Source organism: Eleutherodactylus coqui, chromosome 4, assembly GCF_035609145.1.
Source record: "Eleutherodactylus coqui strain aEleCoq1 chromosome 4, aEleCoq1.hap1, whole genome shotgun sequence".
Classification (NCBI taxonomy): domain Eukaryota; kingdom Metazoa; phylum Chordata; class Amphibia; order Anura; family Eleutherodactylidae; genus Eleutherodactylus; species Eleutherodactylus coqui.
Window position 1 is genome coordinate 218,979,643 of NC_089840.1, and position 24,731 is coordinate 219,004,373.

Genomic DNA, 24,731 nt, shown 5'->3' on the forward strand with positions numbered 1-24,731 from the left:
AGGCGCGGCGGTGCGGGGGGTAGCAGCGGGGAACAGGGGGGAGCCCTCTCTCTCCCCCTCTCCCCCCCACTCCCCGCTGCAACCCCCCGCGCCGCCACGGCGCCCCCCGAATTTTTTCGCCCGAGTACGGAAGTACTCGAAAATCGCGGTATTCGGGCGAAAAAGGGGCGGGGCCGAGCACGTTCGCTCATCTCTAATTGTGGCCTTGAAATGATCATTTTCTGTCTACTAGTCTAACTCTCTTACATCTCATCAAATTTTTCTTATTTCAGTTCTAGGGACCAACTGATTTTCTCATAAGACCTAATTAGAGATGCCTCATTAACCCACTGAAATAAGTAGGTACATCAGTCACTTTCCAATGCTTTGTGGTTAAATTTTTTTGTGGCATTAAGAAGAAAAGAGAAAAAAAACGAAGAAAATTTCCGATTTATATTGAACCAAATTAAAATTTAGAGTTAAAACCTGAAAAATCACTATGCTGTAAAACAGAAAATAATCTGTCCAACTTTAGGAGTATCTAGTCTAAACAGTCAACCACCTTTTAGTTGGCTTTCATAACGTCAAAAATTGCAGAAAAATTTTAGTGCAATTTGCCAGAATTTTGTGGGTCATTTAGGCCACACCCCCTTTTAACAAAGAAACAACCCTTTCTTGGACACAGCAAAAAAAAAAAGTGTCCGAAAGTGTTTAAAATGCATAGTAAGGCCGCTTCACATTAGCGAAAACCTTGCATGATATTTGTGCGTTGTGAGATGCACATTTCTCGCACAAACGTGAAGCCCGTTTTTTGGATGGGATCATACACAGCAGTTTTTTTTTTGGGGTTGTGAGACATCCTATCTTTGTGCATGCCTTCACAACTACCATTGTTTTAAATGTGGCCTAGCGGTAGCAATGTGATGCAAGGTTTCCACGTTGAAAACCATGGGAGAGACTCCGGCATCCTACTTCCCTGAAGTGATGTGAGGCGGTTTTCAGATAAAAACACCTCGCACTCGCAGGGAAATTCTCTGCGCGATATTTCATTCGCTCATGTGAAGTTAGCCTAAGGGCTCCTGTCCACGGGCATGATTCCACCAGCGGTAAATCGCTGGCGAACCACGCTGTCTGAAGCTTTCCATAGCGTTGCTATGGAAAGCACAGCCCCCCTGTCCACGAGCGGAGAATCATTGTGATTCTCCACTCGTGGCCGGCAATTCTCAGCATGCTGTGAATTGCCATGATTCTCCGCGGTCAGGCTATCTGTCACATAGGTGGACAGCAGAGATCCGTTGCCGGCTCCTGCTCCCGGCGCTTGCTCCCATGGCAGATACCACAACGGCCGTGGACAGGCATCCTAAATGTGGCACAAAACATGTCTAGCGCCATGTGCTGCTGAATTGTCTATAATAAGTAACCCCCAATGCTTCCTCCCAACCTGTGTGTATGTGTGCTTATCATACATACAAGTCTTTTTTCAGACCAGCTCATGCAAATAATGGGATCTACACTCATCGTCAAAATAAATCCCTCCTCTAGAAGTTGTTGGAATGGAACAAAACTTTCTCTGTGATTGTAATGTTGTTATAAGTAAGGGATTACAATATCAGAACAAAAGGAGAATTTATTGTAGAGAACCGACCCCTTCAAGGGAGGTTCTAGAACCCTGTATTACCGCCTCTAGCTTGGATACAAGATGTGATATGGGCAGGCATGGAGGCTCTAGAACCCTGTATTACCACCTCGAGCTTGGATACAAAATGTTATATGGGCGGGCATGGAGGCTCTAGTACCCTGTTGTACCGCCTTTAAGCTTGGATACAAAATGTTATATGGGCAGGCATGGAGGCTCTAGTACCATGTTGGACTGCCTCTAGGTTGAATATAAGATGTGATACGGGCGGGCACGGAGGTTCTAGTACCCTGTTGTACAACCTCTGGCTTGGATACAAGATGTGATACGGGCAGGCATGGAGGCTCTAGTACCCTGTTCCGCCTCTAGCATGGATGTAAGAAGTAATAAGTGTGGGCATGGAGGATCTAGTACCCTGTTGGGCCGCCTCTAGCTTAGATGTAATATGCAATACGGGCGGGCATGAAGGCTCTGGTGCCCTGCTGGGCCACCTCTACCTTGGATACAGGATGTGACATGGGGGGCATGGTGGCTCCATATTAGCTGTAACTGAGCCTCTAGATTGTGCAAACTCGTAGGCTCTTGAAGTTGGTTTCACAGATGGTCCCATACTTATTCTGTGGGCAATAAATCTGGTGACCGGGCAGCCACAGAAGTTGTGGGGACATTCCTGTGACTTCCTTGCTGTATGCGGCCGACCATTATCCTGCTGCCTCTTGGAAGCCGCCATGAGAGGAACACGTGGCTGCAGGATGTCCTGAACATATCGCTGAGCTGCCATTGTCCCTCGTACCCCTACTAGTGGTGACCGACTGTCGTATGCGATGGACCACCAGACCATCACACAAGCAATGAGGTCAGTGTGCCGCTGCACAGCAAAGGCAGGATTAAGGCGTTCACCCCAAGGTCTCTAGACATGAACATGGCCATCGTCGCACCCAAGCTAAACCTAGATTAGTCGCTGAAGACAACCCGGATCACTCCGTAGCATCCAGTTTTCTTGTTCATGACATCACTTCAAACGAATATGACGATGGGTGTCAGAGGCCGTACATGTAATGGGGGCCATTAGATCAAATGTCCTTCCGTCAAGCATCTGGTAATGGTTCCAACAGACACAGGGGCCTGTAACGATGGTTCCACCTGTCTCTGAACCACATAGAGTGGAGTCCGTACCCCCCCTCCATTATATATATATATATATATGTGCCTTTGACCTGGTATTGTAGCTCAGCACCAGTTATGTGAATGAGAATGCCAAGTGCTGTCATGACTTTACACAGAACGACTATTGTTCAGATTCTCGCTGGATCGTGACAACCTGCCCGCGACTGAACCACCAACAATCATTTGTTCACTTATAGTTTAATTTTAGCAGGCCAAAAAATGATGATCATTCCGTGTAAACAGGCAGTAGTTGATCTATGAATGACTGCCTGTTTACTGTCAGTGGAGGCGGGCGGGCAGAAGCGATCCTCGGCGCGCTTCACCGCCATTCATTGAGCGATGCTTGTTCCTGTGTGAAAGCAGAAGAGTGATAATTACTTCGAAGACTGCTGGGCACTTAAGTGTAAAAGGGGCCCTTACAGTGTAGCTCCTACAATGCACTTCACTCGGTATCGGGAATCCTGTTGAATTCACAATGTAGCGCTCTGTCTCTGCGCCTGCAGAGTTTGTAGAATAGTTTATAGACACAGAGTCACTAATGATGATCTAGTTTTACACAAGAGTTGTCCCTGAAATGAGAGAAACACATAAATGTGTGCAGTATACCACGCCATGCGGTCACATGGCCAGAGACGTGGGAGTGTGCAGCGGGAGCTGGGAGAGCTGCTCCGGTACGCCACTTACTGTGGTCGCTCCCCCTTGTGGAGGGATGATGCCGGGCACTCAGACACTACATTACTCTGAGCCTTGGGAGAATGACTTGTATGGTTTTCATTATTTGCTTTGGAATTTGCATCATGTATTTATTTTCGGACTCGTATATTTGCTTCAGAATAACAGAGGACTTTACAAATACTGCGGATCGTGCCATCCATTATACACATTATTTCTGAACGGCTTGTAGTATGAAGATGACAGTCTGGTGCAGCTGCTTTCATGCCTGAGTTAGACCTCCATTTGCTTCCATTACATCAGGTTTCAGTTTTTTTGGACTGAAAAGTAGCGCAGTTTGTGGCCCGAGAACATTATTTCCCACTCTTAGACCCTTACATGCAGCAATCAATGTAGATCGCGGCATGTAAAAGGTTCACAGATGGAGCGTGCTTCCTCTGTGATGTCATCAGCCTGTACGATCATCAGATACTGGTGACCGGGTGCACCATGGCCTGTGATTGCTGTTGTGAGTGGTAATACATTGCAGTACATGAGTATTGCAGTACATTATCATAGTGATCACAGCTTTTCTGGGACATAAAGAAATGTAAAAAAAAGACGAACTAAAAATATTTTTAAAAAATCTTTTTGCGCACATTTCTCTCTTTAATTTAAAATGAAAAAAAAACCCCATCAAGATATTTGGTGGTATCTTATTCGTAAGAACTAGCTCAAAGAGAAAGAAACACACTATTTATACTGCACATCAATAACCGTAACAAATAAAAACCCTAAAAAAAGGCGGAAAAACCTTTTTGTTCATTTTGCATCTCAAAAAACACAATAAAAGGAATCAAAAAGAGCCATATGTACCCTTAGATGGTACCAATGAAAATGACCAGAAGTGATTGTGTAGGTTATTTAGATGGCGGACTATAACTCAGCTGACTACAGATTGTACCTGGAGGATACCCAAGACCCCCCCATTACAGGACCCCAGGCAAAGGTCCCCTTAGAAGTTTGTCTGCAGATTCAGACAATTTTGATTGGTACTGTAGCTTTAAGACCGGCCTGAGGCCAGATTCACATGGACGTATTTCCGCAGTGTGTTGCACACGCAAAATATATGTATGCGATATGTAGTTAATAGAATCCATTGATTTCAATGGATTCATTCACCAGTCCGTATTTTGCGCACGCATTTTCGAAAATATACGCGACATGCTCCATTTCCTGTGTATTTACGCAGCACGAGAGCCACTGAAACCAATGGGCTTGTGCAAATGAGCCACGAATATGCAGGAAAACAGCTCATCTGCAAAACATAAGAACACTAAACTATGAGCCTACGTATTCGCATGCAGAATTGCGTGATGCATTTGCGCATGCAAATTAACCCAACAGCCAAAACATACGGGTGTCGGCACATTTTGGCCACATTTATGCCCCCTGTGATTCTAGCCTGAGCCCGATTCACATGAGCGTATGCATATTTGCACGCACATTTGTGTTGCACTTTTGTGGAATGGGCATTACATATTTGCGTGTGCAACTACAGTTTTTATTGTACTTTTTTGCGTGTGCAAGTCATGCGAAATGATGCTCTCAAGTATTGAACTAGTTTAAGGAGTTCAATACATGCTCTCCCCCCTGCGCAGGAAAATACAGCATGCTGTGTATATCTATTGCGCGACCAAAATGCGCACGAAAAGTCCGCATATGTGAACGAACCCAGTGAAATCAATGGGTTCTATTCACTGCATAGTGTGCGTGCAAATACGTCCGCGTGATTCTGGCCTTAGAATGCCGCTGTGGACTTTTTTTTTTAGTCATTTATATTTCGGGAAAGTCTTTATTTTTTAACCCTTTGGATCCCATATAGTTTTTAGGCCCTAATTATGCAGCTGATCCCCTTCCTGCCTCGAGATATGCAGATAAGGGGGCATTCCATGCTGCTACTTGGTGTGTTTAGCCTTGTCATCGTGAATATTGAGCCAGTACCCCCCACCATACTGTGCGCCATTAAAAGTGACACGTTCACGGTTTTATTAACATCATAAGAGGCCGAGGAGAGGAAGGGAGAGGCTGCACTAATAATTTTGCTGCACAAATATTATTTTTAAGGCCAACCCAGTCCAAGCCCCATTTTTCGTGTGTGTTGACTGGAGCCTTCAGCTGTCCCGGGGTGATCTCTACGAGATCAGTCAGGACCACACAGCTGGACTATTTGTTTGCAGTGCTGAAGTCGCCGGCAGCAGGGAGGTCATGGGAATGCTGGTTTCCTTTGCACAATGATTCTTTCTTTGAGCCTCGGAGCGCTGCGGCTTCAGATTATTCGCCGCGCTCTCTAATTGTGAAATCTGTTTTCTGTTCTGCTGTGTAATTTGACGTGAAAAAAATGACAGGTTCCAGAAGAGGAAATCTGCAGCACTACGATCCCACGCGGGAGGGAACAGCACTGCATAAAATACTGCACCCCCAAGGTAGGGGTTCCCAGAGTGCGTACTTAACGTAGACGTATTTGCGCCTGCAAAATCTGCATGCGCAAAATGCACTTAAAGGAACCCATTGATTTCACATCTGCATATATTGCGTATCGTGGAAAAAAGAGAGACTATTCCATCTTTCTGCACATTTACACACCAAAGGTCCCCGGAGAAATCAGTGAGGGGTGCACAGAATACGCAGGAAGGTGCATGAGGGGTGCGCAGAATATGCAAGGAAGTGCGTGAGGGGTGCGCAGAATACGCAAGGAAGTGCGTGAGGGGTGCGCAGAACATGCAAGGAGGTGCGTGAGGGGTGCGCAGAATACGCAGGGAGGTGCGTGAGACACTAATTCCGGTGGGAAAAGACCACATCTGTAACTTATTAGCCATTTGGTGTGTGTGTTTGCCGCGTGCAAATGAACATGCCCTGTGGACAGAAAACAATTGCTCTTAAGGCTGGCTTCACACGGGCAATAAAATAGGGCAAATATGAACCCCGTTTTTTTTAAATGGGGTCATACATATGAGTTCATCCCCAAAGTGGTGCTGAGGCTGTTGTCATATGAAAAACGCCTCGCCTGCCTAGTGAATTTACATGGTGGGGAGCGCAATTAGGGGCTGGATTCATGACCCCGTATCGCATTCGCCCATATGAAGTGAGCTTTACCGAACTCTCACGCGTGTGCTTTTTAACGCGATTACCGCAGCATTTTGAATGTCGCAGAAATCACAGTATAATGCTCCCATTGCAGACATGCGCTCGAAAACACCGTGATCTTTGAATGCTGCCTGCTCCATTTTGCCACATTTCCATACTTTTTTAATGCACCTCATCACCCATCACAGTAATTAGGTCTTTAAAAACTGCCGTCATACACAGTCTGAAAACGCTAGTAAAAGTGCGGCGTTTTGCTGATGCTATACGTGAGAGTGAGAATGGTGCCCGAAATCGCAGCGGTTTTTACCACAATTTTGAGCAGCATTTTCGAACACACGTCACAGCATTTGACAGCGCTTTTTAACGCACCCGTTTACGGTCATGGGTGATGAGGTGCGTTAGAAAGCGCTACAATGCGCCAAAATAGAACAGACAGCACGTGAAAACTGCAGCTTTAGAAACGCGGAAATCAATGGCGGTATTGTACCGTGGTTAACTAATTGCGGTACAACGATACAAAATGCAGTGAGGGGTTAAAAAAAATTATAACTCCCCCCCACCTTTAAAAAAAATAAAAAATACTAGCCCTCATTTGGCCATGTCAAAGGGGTTAAAGCGTAGTACTTCGGGGTTAGTGCTCCTTTCGGATTGGTTCCCGGAGAGGAAGCGGCTGAGTAGGCGGTGCACACCGCGCTGGTCACCACGGACGGTGCATGGCTTCTACCGGAGAGGATTGCACAACCTGTACAAGGGTTTACATACAGAAGCAGAAATATGTACACAAAGATCAACTGTGCGGAGTGTTCTGCAGCCAATCCTCTGCTGGTGTGGAGTGATAGTGTTGACATTCCTGATACCTCCACTGACAGTATATAAACATGGGTGTGAGGCTCTACTGGCAGATGGTCAGCCGGACAAACTCACAATTATTCCAAAGATGTTCCAAGAGTAACATTTCACGTGCGCTAAAGTAGAATAATGTCTTTCCCACATACCGCTATATTGCTCTGTCTATACGTATACGGTCGCCGTTCATGAGCTTGTATTTTAACAGAAAAGTCATATTTTTAATAGAATCTTTTTTGGATACGTATTTATTATTCATTGACTTTAAAGCGACCCTCTGGTTTTGGGGCAGCATTCTGTCCTGGGACAGGAGGGTGGAGAAGATATATTACCTGTGTTGGCCATTATTCTGTTCTGCTGTTTTTTGGTGCCCACCGTATTTTTTTTAAAATGCCATTATGGACTGCTCTGAGAATGGCCAGCGCTGATCAGGTGAACCGCCTCATTCTCTGGGCCAATGCACTGAGCTGGTTTCTGCAGGAAATAGATGGCTCTGTTCCTACAGTAGTGGCCAGGCTGGATACTGCAGGCCATATGTAATACCAAGTCTGGCCACTGCAGTGAGAATGGAGCTGTCTGCTTCCTGCACTCATCAGCTCAGTACATGAGCGCTCAACAAAGCAACCAGCCCAACAAGCAACTGATTGGTGGGGATCCCAGCCTATCTGCTATTGATGCCCTGCCTTTATTAGGTGGTTAGGATTATGACAAAACCAAAAAAAGTGGTTAATATCATTTGGTTGCATGTAGGACTGTATATGTAGAAGTTTCTCTGTATTTAGTGTTTTGTCTTTTTCCTACAGTAAAACCTATTGACAACGAGAGCAACATGGACCTAAAAAGAACAAGGAGTAGACCGTGAAAATCACTTGAAGTAAGTGTATGTGTATCTCAAGGAGCCTGGTCAATAACCATCCCGCCTGTCAGACGGATTTTACCTTTTCCCAGTACTAAGAACAATCTATTGAGCCTTTCCCAGCTTAGTAAGGCAATCTAGCAGCAGAACTGATTGCTTTTGTGCTTGTGTTAGTGCTATGTTTCATCCCGGGGACAAGCAGATTACACATTGAGACTAATTGGCATGGACTTTGACCAGTGTTGAGGCTCAGATGTCACCATGTTCTGGCCGGTGATGGCTTAGTAGTAAAAAGCATTGGAAGTGTTACAACTAGCAGGAATCGTCCTTCTGGTCATCATCTAATGCTTCTAATGTGACAGATGGCGCTCCGTTATCTCTGGTGGTCCCACTGAGATGCATAAAGTGAGGGTGCATGTGTGTGACTGCCGCTGCCCTCACTTCATAACGCGCTACAGCAATGTTCTCTGCATCAGACAAGGTCCCGAATGATGGACCCCCGCCAATCTTAAAGGTCCCATAGGTAACAACAGGTGATTCCTCCCAAGGGAAGGTCCAAAATAAGAACTTGCTGTGTTTTTTTTGTTTTTTTTTTATACGCATTGTATCACAGAAAACTTTGCGGGAAATCGCGGATGTAATGTTTTTTTGCGCGGGTGTACTGCGGATCATCCACGCAGAAAAAAATCCGCTACCCTATCTCCTAGCCTTTCCCCCACCTTCCTAATTGATTTTTAACCTTCAAATCCTCCATGCATCCGCAATTGTATTTCTAGATGCACTGCGAATCATCCGCATCCATTGACTTCTATTGAGCCCATCCACACGGAATCCGTACTGAAATGCAGCGTGCTGCGATTTGTTTTTCGCTCCAAACGGTCCACAAATCAAGTCGGCATGCTTAAATTCAGTTGCGGATGCCGATGCCTCCCTATGGCCACTTTGAATTGCGGATCCTCTGCGCAGATTCCGCATATTAAGTCCGCCCGTTGGGCCTAAGTGTGTGAAAGTTAGAAATGAGTATGATTTTTCTTGGACAGTCTTTGCTTTTTCTTTGTGCACGTTTTCATGAACCCACTTCATGTCTGATCTTTTTTCAATACAACTATTGAGAGTTTTGACAGCAGTGAATTTCCAAAAAGGTTTCTTAAAGGGCCACTCCAATAAAAAAATGTATTCACATTTCATTAAATAGTTGTAATAAGCATGTTTACAATAAACTAGCCCAGCTCCTCCGACACGCTGCATGTGTTGTGCTGGAGCTTTTCCCTTCTTGCAGTCAGGGTGGTGACTTTTGCTGTTGGGCTTTCTTGACCTTTTACAAGCTCAGTGCAATGTATACTGAAGCGGCTTCACCCTGTGACGTCCAGAGCCGTGGCTTAGGGCAATAAGGCCATCCTCTTATTTGTATGAGGATGATAATATGTTGCATGACTGCTCCTTGGGTTACGTTGCTTTCATTTCTTGGCCTTTGCTGTTTCCCAACTGGATGCAATGTGTGTTCTGGCCTTTTCAGTGCCTTATGTTACAAGGTTTATATTATGTAATGTGGTTTTTCATCCCGCTCCGTCGTATCGTTACTTATATTCATTTGAGGTTTTTTTAGTGTTTTTTTTTTTTCTTTGTATAGACATTGTGACTGAAGAAAGCCTGAAGGTGGTTATTATAGCCGTTAGAGACTACTTCCAAGCCAAGTTTCCTTGCCTTCCCTTGGTGCTGGTTTCGCTTTCCTCCGAAAATCTAGGAAATGTGAGAGAGACTGATAAGTGCACCATGCGGTGGTGGTTAGGCAGTAGGACAGTAACAGCCAGTCTGTCTTAAAGGGGTTGTCCAAGTTAAAAAAAAAGAAAAAAAAACATTTTTACTTTCCAGGCAATTGTTGCTAATCAATAGCTGATCGGATGGGGAGCAAAAGCAGATTATCTGACCCCTATGCATTGGCCGGTGCTGGTAATTGCAGGTGCAGCTAACATTAAAATGAATGAGAACTGTACCTGCAGTTAAAAGCACTGACCACTAGATTGGAGCGATCTCCCGTCCTCCATTATGTCCCTTTAACCCTTTGCAATCCAATTTTGGATTCAGGGTTTCCTAGGGGGCTTTCTCTTTCTGCTATTTCACAATGGTGCCATCTGCTGGCTAGAGCCAGTACTGCAGTATGCGACATGCTGGAGAGGCCCCCGAGCAGCCAGTAATATACAGTATGAATACCCTGCCGGACGTCTTCCGACATCGGAGCTGTACAGCCTTCAATCAGAATGTCTTCAGACGTCAGACAGTGGATTGGAAAGGGTTAAGATGGGACGACAGTCATCTAAATGACTGCACAAGCGCCGTCGTCGCCGCTAAGGTCATTAGCACATTAAATGGTACCATTAAAATAATACAGCCTGACCCTCAAAAAACAAGCCCTAACATGGTGCTGTGGACAGAAATATAAAGTTACAACTTTTGAATGATGAGGATGAAAAGAAAATTGGAAACCTGAAAAATGCCTGAGCCAGCAGATTTCCTTTAACCCTTTAATTACCAATTTTCAGGCAGAGCTTGAAGTGTCACTCAGTAGGAAAGGGGTGTTATTTTTGCAGAATAGGGCAAGGAGAGAGCCTGGGCCGCTGGCAGAGGGGACCACTCATCGGACGGATGGGGCTAATTTCTATACCACACACAAGAAACTTTTGGGGCAATACCTTGATATGGGGGCTGGACTGGAAGAGGATAAAGGTAATGCTCAGGACGTCGCACATTTACGTATATTGGGATACTAGGCCAAAATATAGCGGAGAGAATTCCTTTAGTTACCAGCTGTTTAGCTCAGGGCTAGTTAGAAAATGCAATTTTTTCTGTCCTGGAGAGAACTGTGTATCCAGCCTATTAATCAGGTTGAAAACGGCATAAAAAAAATGTTAGCACAAGGAAGGGGTTCCCACGGGCATCGACTGAAATCTCATTTATGTTACACTGTACAAACAGCAATTAGCATATGGCCAGTTCACTGTAATATATAGAAATATCAACACATCTTGTTGCTAATGACATTAGTGGAATACAAGCGGGCACGATGACCACAGCACTCTGGAAAGTTTTACTTTGTTTTTACAAAAACCTTTGAAATCTGAAGACTAAAAAAAGCTGAAGGCCGTTCTTCAAGGCCTCTTTGGCTTCGTCTCAATCTATGCAGTGAGAAAGTATCTCTTGTAATGAAAGCACATGTCTGGAATGTATCTGCTACAAGTCACAGTTCATTTCAATTTTCATATTAACCTTTCCAGATAGTAAACCTTACTTAAAGGGGTTGTCCCGCGCCGAAACGGGTTTTGTTTTTTTTTCAATAGCCCCCCCCGTTCGGCGTGAGACAAACCCGATGCATGTGTTGAAAAAAAAAACCGGATAGTACTTACCCGAATCCCCGCGCTCTGGTGACTTCTTACTTACCTTGCGAAGATGGCCGCCGGGATCTTCACCCTCGGTGGACCGCAGGTCTTCTGTGCGGTCCATTGCCGATTCCAGCCTCCTGATTGGCTGGAATCGGCACACGTGACGGGGCGGAGCTACGAGGAGCAGCTCTCCAGCACGAGCAGCCCCATTCAACACGGAGAAGACCGGACTGCGCAAGCGCGTCTAAAAAAGCAAGAAGACATCAGAATTAGACGAATCCATGGCGACGGAGACGCTAGCAACGGAGCAGGTAAGTGAATAACTTTGGTATGGCTCATATTTAATGTACGATGTACATTACAAAGTGCATTAATATGGCCATACAGAAGTGTATAGACCCACTTGCTGCCGCGAGACAACCCCTTTAAGATACCTGGTGAAAGTATCAAATTCTATTTTATGCAGTAGTATTGTGTGCATGTTATTTGTGCCGTGTGCCTAGCAAGAAGTACGTGTGCAAAAACACAAGATTGTAGTGAAATTTCATTAACAGGGCCCCAGACGCTGAGCATGCAGCTTTGTCATAATTAACCTTTGTAGTGTTTTAAGCTACCTGCACACGGCAGAGCTGGATTCTGCATGCAGGATCCTACAGCAGAATCTGGCCCTGACTCTGGCCAGCGACCCTGCTTACCTACTTTCTTTCATTTTCATCTGTACTACGGATGGTCCGCACAGCTTGCCGTCGGACTTGCACAGTACAGATTTTTTTTTTCAAATGTTTATATTTCTTGCACCATCGCTAGGCGATGATGTGGAAGGGCCGCAGGTCAGATGGATTCCATTGACTTCAATAGGAGCCGTCCGCGCGGAATTCGCATGAAAATGGAGCATGCTGCGATTTTTCCTTCACGAGCGGAGATCTCATTCGATTCCGCTCATGTGCTGGAAGAAACCCTTTTCCATAACATGTAACAAACAGCATTTGCTGCGGATCCGCAGTGCAGACGCTGACCACGGATTCCGAAACACATATCCGTTCATGTGCAGGTGGCCTTACCAAAGGCCCTTTTACACACAACGATTATTGTCCATAATTTGTCCAAACGGCCGAAAATGAGCGATAATTGTTACATGTAAACGCAGGCATCGTACACTTTTTGTTTGAACGATGGTTTTTACTGAGCAGATACATTCCATTTGAATGTATTTCACTCCTCTTTCAATAGACGGCAGGATGTTCTCTTCGCCGCATGCTTACACTAGCCGCAAGGAGAACAATGGAATGTGACAGCGGCCTTGAGGAGTACAATACAATGTTGCATCAGCTGTTTGCAGAGCCCAGCATGTGTTTACCCACACTCCAAGCTATGCAAACAACTCATGGAGGTCCTTTTACATGCAAATGGGGATGATAAAGTGTTAATGGACTTTGACACTTTATGCAAATAGATCGCTAAATATTTCAGTCTTTTGGCCATTTGAAAGATTACCTTTGTGTGTTAAAGTACCTTTAGACAGAAGTATCACACATGCTGTGAACTTTGAATTGTTGACCTGTTAATTTTGTGGAGGATGCCATACTATATAACCTTTTGCATTGTAACAATAAAACAGGAGAGCTTGGAAACCTCACTTGAGTGTTTCTCACTGTACTCTTCTCCAATGCATCAAATCATAATTAGGCATACCTAATTGATAAGACTACAATACCTCTTGAGTATCACCTAATTTAAGTGATTACTTGAACATACCCACAAAGAGCTTCTATTACACAGCTTGACTCCAACTGGTTAAATGCTGAGTTTTACATTCAACTGAAAAGGACGTTTTGAGAATATTGTGAGGATTGTAGGTCCATCAGCCAATCAGCACTGCTGAGATCACTCTAGTGATAGTGATTGGCTGAGAGCAAGTGACAGTGCAGACTCCTCCTAAATGTCCTTTTCAGCTAAATGCTTAAAGTGTCTATAGTTTTAACTATTGTTTTATTTTTATTGATGGCTCATTAATTTCATAATATAAATTTCTTTTAAGGGTTGTTGCTCAGTTTTTAGTTGCCGAGCTCCAAATATTCTGCATAGAGATATAAAATTCTTTATGGTTGCAGCAACCACTGGAGGTAGCATTCCAAAAACTATTATTGAGTTCAGTTGGAGCTGTTGAAATCGGCCATCATGTGCAGAAGGCACTTTGCTCCCTGCTGGTTCCTGACATTTGATCTGTTTTACGTTACCATGCGCCTGTAAGATTAAGTTCACTCTAGTGACTTTCTGTTTCCGTCTTGCTGTTCCGTCATGGAAGCAGCTAAACAGAAAGAAAACACTTCAGCTTTTGTGCCCATAGACCTGTATTGAAACTGAAGACTATGGGTGCTTTTAGACAAGCCGATTCTCGTTTAAACGAGCGAGTGACGTCATCGCTAGCTAGTTCGCTCTCGTGCAGCCTGTTTAGACAGGCAGATACATCGTTGCCTATTCATCTAGAGGAAAGAAGGTTTCTACACTGACATAGAAGTGGGTTCTTTACTGTAAGAGCAGTGAGACTATAGAACGCTCTGCCTGAGGACATGTTGATGGCAAATTTGAGAAGAGTACAAGAGGGGCCTGGATACCTTTCTTGAGTGATACAGTATTATATCTTAATCATTAATAACTTAAGAAGGGTCGGTGATTCCAGTTGCCAGATTGGAGTTGGGAAGAATTTTTTTCCCCTTAAATGGGGAAAATTGGCTTCTACCTCATTGGTTTTTTTTTTTGCCTTCCTATGGATCAACATTGGGGGGTGGGGTAAAATGCTGGGCAGCTAAGCAGAAACCAAACAGAGCACATTGTAGTCAATAGGGTCCATTCAGCGCTGTTCAGTTTTGCCATAAGATGGACCTGTTTGCCAGGGGATTCCCCTTTACTACTCCCCAAATGGAGCAGGAAAACAAGACCCCTGCTGCAGATGTGAAAGCAGCCTTACAGTTTCAAAGTTTGTCAATTTTCCATCGCCAATCTGTTTTTAAAGCTAAACCACAGACCGCTTCTCTTTTGCCTCCAGTTAAAAAAAAAAAAAAGGAAGCAAAACGGATTCATATTCATTTGTCTCTTTTCTATTGACAGCAATGTTAAACGGAAAGCTATCAGTTTGCTCCCACAATAGACCAGCTAGAGCTGAAAAAAAAGACGCTAGTGTGAACATTGTCTAAATGTGTCCTAAAAGTAGTCTGTGGTTCATCCCATTCTTTTCCTTTTAATATGGCGTAGGCTGGCAGTTTGAAGACGCTGCAGAGAAGTGACGCCAATTAATTTCAGCTCTTCTTGGACTGTTATGATGCATTGAAAAGTAGTACAAGGTTCTATTTAATCCCTCTCAAGCCTGAGTCTTCAGGTGGGTACGAGCTGGAATAGAACTTTTAAGGTTTTCCTTCTAATACATGCATGTAAGTATGTAGGGACTTTGAAATGCAGTTTAGAATTGCAGCTCGATGTTCTTGATGTTAATTATCTGGGTAAGGCTTATAAGCTTTTCATTCCTTAGATATTTAGCATATTATCTGTAACACACACATGTTATAAGGAAATAGTTCTTAAAGGGAACCTGTCAACTCTGTTTGTACGTCTAAACTGCCATTGTGGCTTATTACATGAACTAATAATGTTTACAATCGCCCCTCTCTCCCCCATCCTCACCCAGTATCCTAAATCTGATCTAGCCAAAATCCAATACGCAGCGTTATACGCAAATACCCATAGAATAGTCGTCTGTCCATATCCGTAATCAACGCTCCGCCATGACTGGCATCTTGCCAAGCTGACGTATGTCCGAACCAGCATTCTCTGAGTCTCCATCGAACCAGGAGGGTTGGAGATGAAGCGCTGACTGCGTGATGTGTCCGGATAACTTTATAATTGTCATAACTTGCATATAGTGGTATTTAAAGATTGATTTGTATGACTTGGCTTGATCAGGTTTAGTGGCATGCACAGGCATTTTTAGGTAGATCAATCATTAGAAAAGAGCATATTATATTAGGTGTTGTGTTTTATTTATTTATATATATATATATATATATATATATATATATATATATATGAAAGCCCTGACTGACTTGCCACTAATTCTCTAACTTTCTGCTGTCATACAAACATGAAATTTGGCAGGAGCATTTTTTAGGTCTTTTAGGCCCTAAATAGGAAAAGTAAAGGGATCACAACTTGAAAATTCAATACTAATTGCAAAGGTATTGGCACCCCTTTGTAATGTAACTAATCTAATTCTGTGACTTCCCGCGGTGCCGTACAAACATGAAATTTGGCAGGAGCATTCTTTAGGTCCTAAATAGGAAACGTAACGGGGTCACAACTCGATAATTCAATGCTAATTGCAAAAGTAAGTGCACCACTATGTAATGTAAATTCTCGGTGTCGTACAAGCATGAAATTTGCCGCGAGCATTCTTCAGGTCCTAAGTGACGAGAGGGGTAAGGGTGGCACATTTTGCAGAGGGACATCGGTACATGCAGCCTGAGAAGAATCTAACGCTCCTCTATGTGTATACAGTTTTTATTCCTCAGTTCCTCTAAAGTAACGTGGACTTCATAAAATTTTCCGTGTAAACAACACGTAAACAGTTCTATCTAATTAACTCGGGCAAAGCCGGCTATATCAGTTCTAATATATAGCTATATTACTGAATGCATCCAAAGTTGGGAAAGCTATCATTTCTCCTTAAGGAGAGAACCTAAAAGGTGTGTGAGGAGACTTATAAGGCCATCCATGCTCCTCTGGGAAATATGCAAATAAGGAAGATGGAACAATACCTCTGCAGCACCACCTATTGAAAGGCAGCATTCCTGCAAGTCAATGTTTGACTCTTTATACAAGCCTTATAAAATGACTGAAAAAAGGAAACCAAGCCAGAATCCATACACAGACAGATTGAATGCATCCACTAAATGCATGGATGCCACCTTCTCCCCGAAGTGCCTACCTTGGGGCTGTGCTACATTGGCCAATGAACACTAAGTATATGCGCCGCAGCTTCTTACTAATTCCTCTTGGCCCTGCTAAATGAACTCATCTGATCCCTCTTGGCCAAAGAAACTTCCATCATCATTGGCACCTCGGAGCAATTTGCACCAACTAATAAATAATATACTTGTAGTAAAGCACTGATCTAGCAATAAAGACTCTCCAAATGTGCTGTAAAGCAACACGTATGAATATCGTCATTCCCTGTAAATGGATTATTCTCTGCTAATGAGAAAAGCAGTGAAAGCCTTGTGGGGAGAAAATCAAAAGTATCTAAGAGCACATTTGGCATGTACTTCTGCCTGTGGTTTGTAGAGCACAGAGACGTGTTTTCCTGGGGCTGTCATTGATGAAGCCATTAGAGCTTATTTAGTGACTGCTGCCGGTCACAGCCAGACTTGCTCTTGGTTCCAAGATGACATCAGGGGACTGTTAACTTGGCTGCTGTTATTTAAAGGACCCAGACAAGTGTATTTCTTATAACTTTCCATTGCTTCTGCAAAGCACATTTTGCATAGACTCATTCAGAAGAGAACGAATCAACAAAGGCAGACGTTAGCGCCATGTGAACCCTCTCGAGCCCGGCCCTCTGATTAGCCAAGAGTGCTCTCGTCTAGTTAATAAATCTATGATATGCCAAGACTTGCAACCCTGCTGATAAGAGCCGTAGGAGGAGATGCTTAGCTAAACTCTGTCTATCGGCAAATATGTATGTATTCACTTGCAACTACTGTATAGTGCATGTTAAAGGGGTTGCCCAGGATTGTTACTATTGATAGTCCAAAGGTTAGGTCATCAATAAGTCATTGGCAGGGGTCCGCTACTCCGGATCCATGACGATCAGCTGATTCTTGGGTCAGCTGTCCGTATGGACAGTGCTGGAAGCAAATAGTGATGTTCGTATTGCAGTGGCCTGGTTTGGTACTGCAGGCACAGCTTTCATTGAATTCAATGGGTACTGTGCCTTTTAGTAGCAAAATAGGCCGATGAATGTTGACAGCGCTTTTGGGGAACCTGCTACTCTGCAGGGATCCTGAGCAGCAGACCCCCGACTATAAACTAGTCATAGCCTATCCTTGAAGATAGGTCATCAATAGTAAAAGTCTCACATGATGCTTTTAAAGATAGTATTAATGCCTAGATGAAGATGATCTTTTCAACCACTCTCCTTTCTGGGCAAGACCTGTTCTTCGTAGTCCAGGGCTCCATTGTATATTAACACTTAAAGGAGTTATTCCGAGAAGTTAACTTATTCCAGATATCGACAGAATAAGTAAAAACGGTCTAACCAATGGGGTTTAAGCATCTCTCTAAATGCTGTTAAATGGAGCACAGGAAAGCTCGCCGCCCCCATAATCATGTGCAGATGACAGAATAAAAAATTCTACAATCAGAACATAAAAATCAATTAAAAAAATGGGACTTGTTATTTGTATAGGGAGGGAGGGGAAGGGGGGGACTTGTTATTTGTATAGGGGGTTGGAAGGGGGGTAATTATTTGTATAGCTCCAACTTATTCTGCAGCGCTTTCAGGTAATTTTATTTATTACCCTCTACCAAGCTTGGTATTCATTTTACTGACCTTGGAAAGGCTGAGTCAACCTTGAGCCGGCTACCTGAACCACGCGGGAATTGAACTTGCAACCTTCATGTCTTGAGTGAGAGCTTAGGACTGCATTCTGCTGCCTTATCATTCTGCGCCACACTAGGCCCCTTAATGCAAAATCTTTCACGATCTCTGGTTTCAATGAATTGAGAAAAAAAAAATGGTGATATTCACTATTTAAGCTAAATGGACTATATCACAAATTTGGAAAAAAATTAGTCAGCAGCATTCTACTGGCTGTCTGGTATACAGTGTGACTGTTGCCTCATTACATGTATGGTGCCAGTTAGTCTGCAGCTCTTGAATTTAATCTAGTAGATGCCGTATTTTATTCTGACGGTGGTTTGCTGTTTATTCATTTTTTTTCTATTCTCTTCGCAACGTTTGTACAATATGTTTTGTAAAGGAAGGTATTTCTTAACACAAGGCAGTATATAGGGGCTTTTAGGTTAGGCCAGGTTTGGCTCCATTGCAACTTGATGGTATTTTTGATTCCATGTGTAGCTAGAGCTGACCAACCTATAGTAGTTCAGTCTATAGTTAATCCCACATGAGACCTATAGACATATCTTATGGCAACTTTGAAGTATCAGCTTTGACCGTATCAAGCCATCCTATCCGCCAAAGGACACAATGACTTGATACTGTCAAAGCTGATACTGTCATGGATATCGCAGCACTGAAGAAGCAGCGCAAAACCGAAAAACATGGAGGGAGGGAGGGTCGCTGAGGGTCGTGAATGACTAAACGGCTAACAACAACAGCAATTCCAACTTTTGTAGCTGCCCATAGACTCCGTAGATGGAAGGGCTACCTAAAAGATGATTTTTACTGCCTATTAGTTCACATTTAAGGGATTAGGTGAATGAATTCCATGGCTCACAGTTACTGAAGTGTTTTAGGTGCCCATAGACATTTAGTTTAAAGTTGATGAAATTTGACATTTTCAACCAAAACTACCATTTGTCGGGTGAAATTTAACAATGAAGGATCAATTTCTCCGACTAATGACAGACTGTAAAAGTCTGGAAAGAAGTCTGCTGTGGTTGAAAATTTTCTTCCAATAGTTGGGTGAAAATTTTTTTTTTTTGTTGTCCGTGAGTTTTATTCAAAGAATGTTCCCAGAAAGATCTTTCATCCATCGCCCGGTGTAATTGAACACGTATGGCCGGTTTTGAACAACTGCGATCACTAACATGGAGTAAAATGTAAGATGTCTGAGATACGATTGTTCACTAGACCATCAGTTGTTCAGTGGTTGTGCAACCATCAACCGACTTTCATGTAATGTGTTGTCACCTTTGGAGAGATCTATAAGGGCCGTAATCGGTGGTGAGCTTCTAGAGACCATAGGTCCATAAACTGAGGTATTACAAATTATCTTCATGATTTGAAACACTCATAACTCAAATGTATGTAAATTATAGTAAGATGGTCCTTGCAACCAATCAGCACAGCTTTTATTTCACAAGCTACTGAGGTAAAATGAAAGCTGCGCTGTGATTGGTTGCCATGGGCAATTGCTAAGTTGCAGTTTTGCTAAATGAGGCCCAAAAAGTTTTTTTCTGCCGTATTCATCACTAGGGGGACTAAATGGCTGCCAATGAAGACAGGAGAGCGTTATGTCCTCGGTTTTCATGTCAACCCGACTGTTATTGGTGTGAAAGGTCATTTTCGAACAAAGTTTGGTGAAGATCCACTCACAGGCACACAATTCGAAAGGGGTAAAAAGGTTGCATGTGCAAGCAAAAATCATCCGGCCATCCACCAGTGAGCGTGGAAACAGCGAAGCGCGTCCATGCAAGTGTCACATAAAGTCCTCAGAAGTCCACCGTCAGAGCGAGCTGAGAATTGGACGCCCCACAGCCGACTGTGTGGAAGATTCCGTGCAAACATTTGTGATGTTATTCCTACCGATTGTAATACGAGAATATGGAAACTGTAATGGAAAGCAATGGTTCCATGGACTGCTTAGTGAAGTAGACGTTTTCCACCTTTTGGGCACAGTTAACAAACGTAATGTCAGAATCTGGGGAGGGGAAAACCCACATGGCTACGTAGAACGTATGCACGACTCCACCGGGTTGAACGTGTTTTGTGCTATAATCTCGAGGAAAGTATCCAGGCCCTTCTATTTCCATGAGGAAACAATCCCGGGCATTTCGGACCTGGACGCTACAGATATGGCTTTTGCCGGAACAGGAAATCCCAGCTGTCCTCTTCCAAGAAGACGCCCCCCCCCCCCCCCCCTTCCCCTTCATTTTCACAATGAAGTCATAAGTGAGCTCAATAGGCGACTACCAAAGAGATGGATTGGCTATGCAAGTCGTGACGACCGTGAACTTCTTCCTTGGCCTACACATTGCTTGGACCTTACACTTTGTGATATTTCTCTCTTAGCGAGTGTTAGTCTACATACCCCCTTTCACTGGCGTAACTATAGAGGGTGCAGGGGATGCGGTTGCACCTGGGTCCAGGACCCTTAGGGGGCCCATAAGCCCTCTCTTCTCCATATAGGGAGCCCAGTACTATGAATAAACCATTATAGTTGGGGGCCCTGTTACAGGTTTTGCATTGGGGCCCAGAAGCTTCAAGTTACGCCTCAGCCCCCTTTCGACCCACCATGTATGATCTGCGGCATTCCAGAAGCCATTGCATCAGTCATTCGGGATACGCTACAACGAGGGTGGCAGAACTTCACTACAGGCTCTGTGGTTTTTTTCGAGTGACAAAGGGGGATTCCTGTTGAACACATCTGATGTGGAAAATATTTTTGATGATGTTCAGCAAAAGTTTTTGAGTTTATGTTTCCATTGATGTGAAATTTATGCATCTGAGTGTCATTAAATGAGAGTCATGAGTGTTTCAAATGGGGAAGCTAATGTTTAATAACCCTGTGCAGAATGTTCTTGCAGTGGGGTTCCTCTGCTCTCGGTGCCTTTGCTACTTAATATAATTTTAGATATTGCTGATAGTTAGGAACAAAAAAAAAAACTGTTTGTGCAGCTAAATACTATTTCAGTGCAACAATGGCGCTACAGTGTTCAAAGGCAATGTCCTGTCGCTTATGTTTTTGTTTATTCTACATTGGTTTGGGGTCTTTGTGTTGGGTAGCAGCACAGAACTGTTATTTCTTGTATTTTAATCAAAGATCACAAAGCATTTCTTTATACAGAGGCTTCAAAGGGTCTTATCAGGGCTGTTTGTCTTAATCTTAATCGTTATTCCCACATGAGACCTATAGTTAAGGTCCTTTGAAGTCTAGGAATAACATTGTGTCCCAAGGGCAGACTTTTAGTGACTGCATTAATATTAATTTAGAGTTGCTTTTCCCCCCTTTTTCTAGCTTTTGATGGTTTAGGGGTCATGTACAATACTAGTAGAAAGTCGGGCCCAGGACTGTAATCTTAATATCCATGTTCAGGATCCACTTGCTGCTCCTTGTTCTTCACTTTCGTTGGTTCTTCGTTGTCTCATTCTCTCTACTTGGGCAGTTCAATGCTCTCCTTTGTTGTTATGTTTTCAAGGACTTACTATGAGTTCACAGAACTTAAAGGGGTATTCCAGTTAACCTAAGTTGCTGTCAAACGAATACTTATCAGATTTAATTAAAGTTTGCAATTTGGATCTGTGTTGGGTTTGTGTCTGTCGCTCTATAAACCATCACCTCCCCCGGGACTTCAGAAGTGTGTATTCCCAGGTTGACCAGCGCTACAGGTCTGGCTCGCTCAGTTGGAATGACCAGTAACGGCTTTTTTTTCCTTCAGCTCTCAGGACCTGATTACTGACCAATAGCAGGGCAGTGCTTAGTAGGGACATGCACAGGAAGGAAGTACAGAGTAGGGAATTGTGGTAAATGTAGTTTCAAGCTGCAGGGATGCGGTGGCCATCTTGGAAAACAGCGATGTGGGGAAACATCAGAAATGTAGGAGAGTGTAAGATGGTAATGGTTGTGTGATTTATACCCATAAACAGCTGTGCATAAACATGGCACAAACACCATTCATATCTGGAATTTTTGAAAATTCACTCCACAGCTGGAAAACCCCTTTAAGTTTGGAATTTGCTAAATCGAGATTCAGCAGATGATTGATGAAAAAGTATACGTTTTATGAAGTGTTTGAGAGAGGTAACTTCGTGCTGTAGATGCTATGGTGATGATGAGTGAGTTTGAGGCAAGAGCATGTAGTTACATAGTAGTGGATGGTGCTGGTAACAGCAGTAATAGATTTTAATGAGAATTGGCCTGCGGTGACACATGGGCATGGAGACAGCTACTTTTATCCCAAATACACTCTACTAAACAGAAATAGCACAGCACATGGCAGTCCAGGCCTTCCACACTTAAACCCAATCTATCTAAAACATGGCAACTCTTTACTTTATGGTTTAGTTTCTTCTACATCCTTGGCTCTCGCCATACTTTTGTTGGGCCCTCACTGTTACTGGCAACTGCTGGGATTCCTCATCCAGCTTCCTCCTGCTATGTTGTGTGGAAGCTCCTTAGCTACACCCACTTATAACATAAGGGTCTTTACACATCCCTGACAACATTTCAGCACATGACACATGTACAGAAGCCTTTGCTAAAATGTATGCTTCTTGTGACTTGCCTTGGTTTAGTCACTAAGCCTTCGCCTTTTGGGACCAATCATCAGAAGTCCATGGAACTCTCATCTGACCATGTTTTATTCACAATAGAACATAGAACACGTATCTGAAGTTGAAAGGGAGACCTTTTTCCATTTCATTTAAAAATAAATCCTTGAGAAATTGATGGCAGCCGCACATCTCACAAAAGTTGGGCCATGGGTAACAAGAGGCTGGAAAGGTAAGTGGTACCAATGAAAGACAGCTAAAGAGTCAATTTTCTACTAAGTCACATGACTGTGTATAAAAAGAGCATGTTAGAGAGGCAGAGTCTCTCAGAAGCAAAGCTGGTCAGAGGTTCACCAATGTGGAAAAACTGCTTCTAAAAATTGTGGAACAGTTTAAGAAAAGTGTTTCTCAACATATATTTGTGAAGACTTTGAATATCCCACCATCTACAGTACATTATATCATAAGATTCAGAGAATCTGGATAAAAATAATGTGCACAAGGGATACAGCCAAAGGTCAATATTACATGCTCGAGAGCTACGGGCCCTCAGACAGCACTGCATTATAAATGGGCACGATACTGTAATGTAAATCCCTGCATGGGTTCAGGAATATTTCCAGAAATCATTGTCTGTGAACACCGTTCACCATACAATCCACAAATGCAAGTTAAAGCTGTATGACACAAAGAAGCCATGTATCAACACAATCCAGAAACACCAACATCTTTTTTGGGCCAAAGCTCATTTCAAATGGACTGAGGCAAAATAAAAACTCGTTTGTGGTCAAATGAATCAAAATGTGAAATTTTTTGGAAACCCTGGACGCCATGGCCTGCGGACTCAAGAGGAGTGGGACCATCAAGCTTGTTGTCAATGCACAGTTCAAAAGCCTGCATCTCTGATGGTATGGGGGTGCATTAGTGCCTATGGTATGGGCGGCTTTCACATCCTGAAGGGAACGATCAATGTTGAGCCGTCTATGGAGGTTTTAGAACAAGGTATGCTCCTATCCAGACAACGTCTCATTCAGGGAAGGCCTTGTATATTTCAGCAAGACAATGCTAAACCACATACTGCATCCATCACAGCATGGCTTTACAGAAGAAGAGTCCGGGTGCAGAACCAGCCACCCGCAGTCCAGACCGTCCACCAATAGAAAACATTTGGTGCATTATGAAATGAAAAATCCCGCAGAGACGACCCGGGACTGCTGAACAGCTAGAATCCTACATCAGACAAGAATGGGATAACATTCCTTTCCCAAAACTCCAGTAATTGGTCTCTCCTCACTTCCCAGATGTTTACAGACTATGGCCCTGACTCAACATTTTTGACATGTGTTGCTGCCATCATTTTCTAAGTTTATTTTTTTAATGAAATGAAAAAATGTGTTGATTTCACCTTCTGATATGTTCTATTGTGACTAAAATATGGTTATATGGCATTTCCAAGTCATTGCATTCTTTTTTTTTTTTTTTTTCCGATTTCTTTTCCTGGCGTTGTACATATAAACATATTCCCCTCAAATGGTGACCATACACATTAGATAACTACGTTATGGTGCTCTTAGGTCAAGTGACAGGAATCAGGTGACGTATCTTTTTATACTCACCCGCTTCCTGGTTTCTGCAGTGCCTGCTGAAGTCCACTTATGGCACTGAATATCCAACTCTTTTTACAGTGCCATGCCTACACTCTTCGATACAAGTCGATGGGAGATCACACACATTGCACTGTGAGAAGAGTCAGATGTTCAGTGCGCCGTGTGGACTTCAGATTGGGATACCGCAGGTAGCAGGTGGATATAAAAAAAACTTCTCCCTGTTATCTCCGTTAGGAGCCCC

At 43.5% G+C, this 24,731-nt stretch overlaps 1 protein-coding gene across 2 annotated transcripts in view; it reads left to right on the top strand.

The window, feature by feature from the left end:
- The window catches only part of SGMS1 (sphingomyelin synthase 1), a 257,624-nt gene that overhangs the window by 127,469 nt on the left and 105,424 nt on the right, over positions 1-24,731 (top strand). For both annotated transcript variants that reach the window (XM_066600773.1, XM_066600774.1), the window contains exon 2: positions 8,230-8,300. The gene's annotated coding sequence lies outside the window, so the exon portion shown is untranslated. The remainder of the gene's footprint in view (positions 1-8,229; positions 8,301-24,731) is intronic.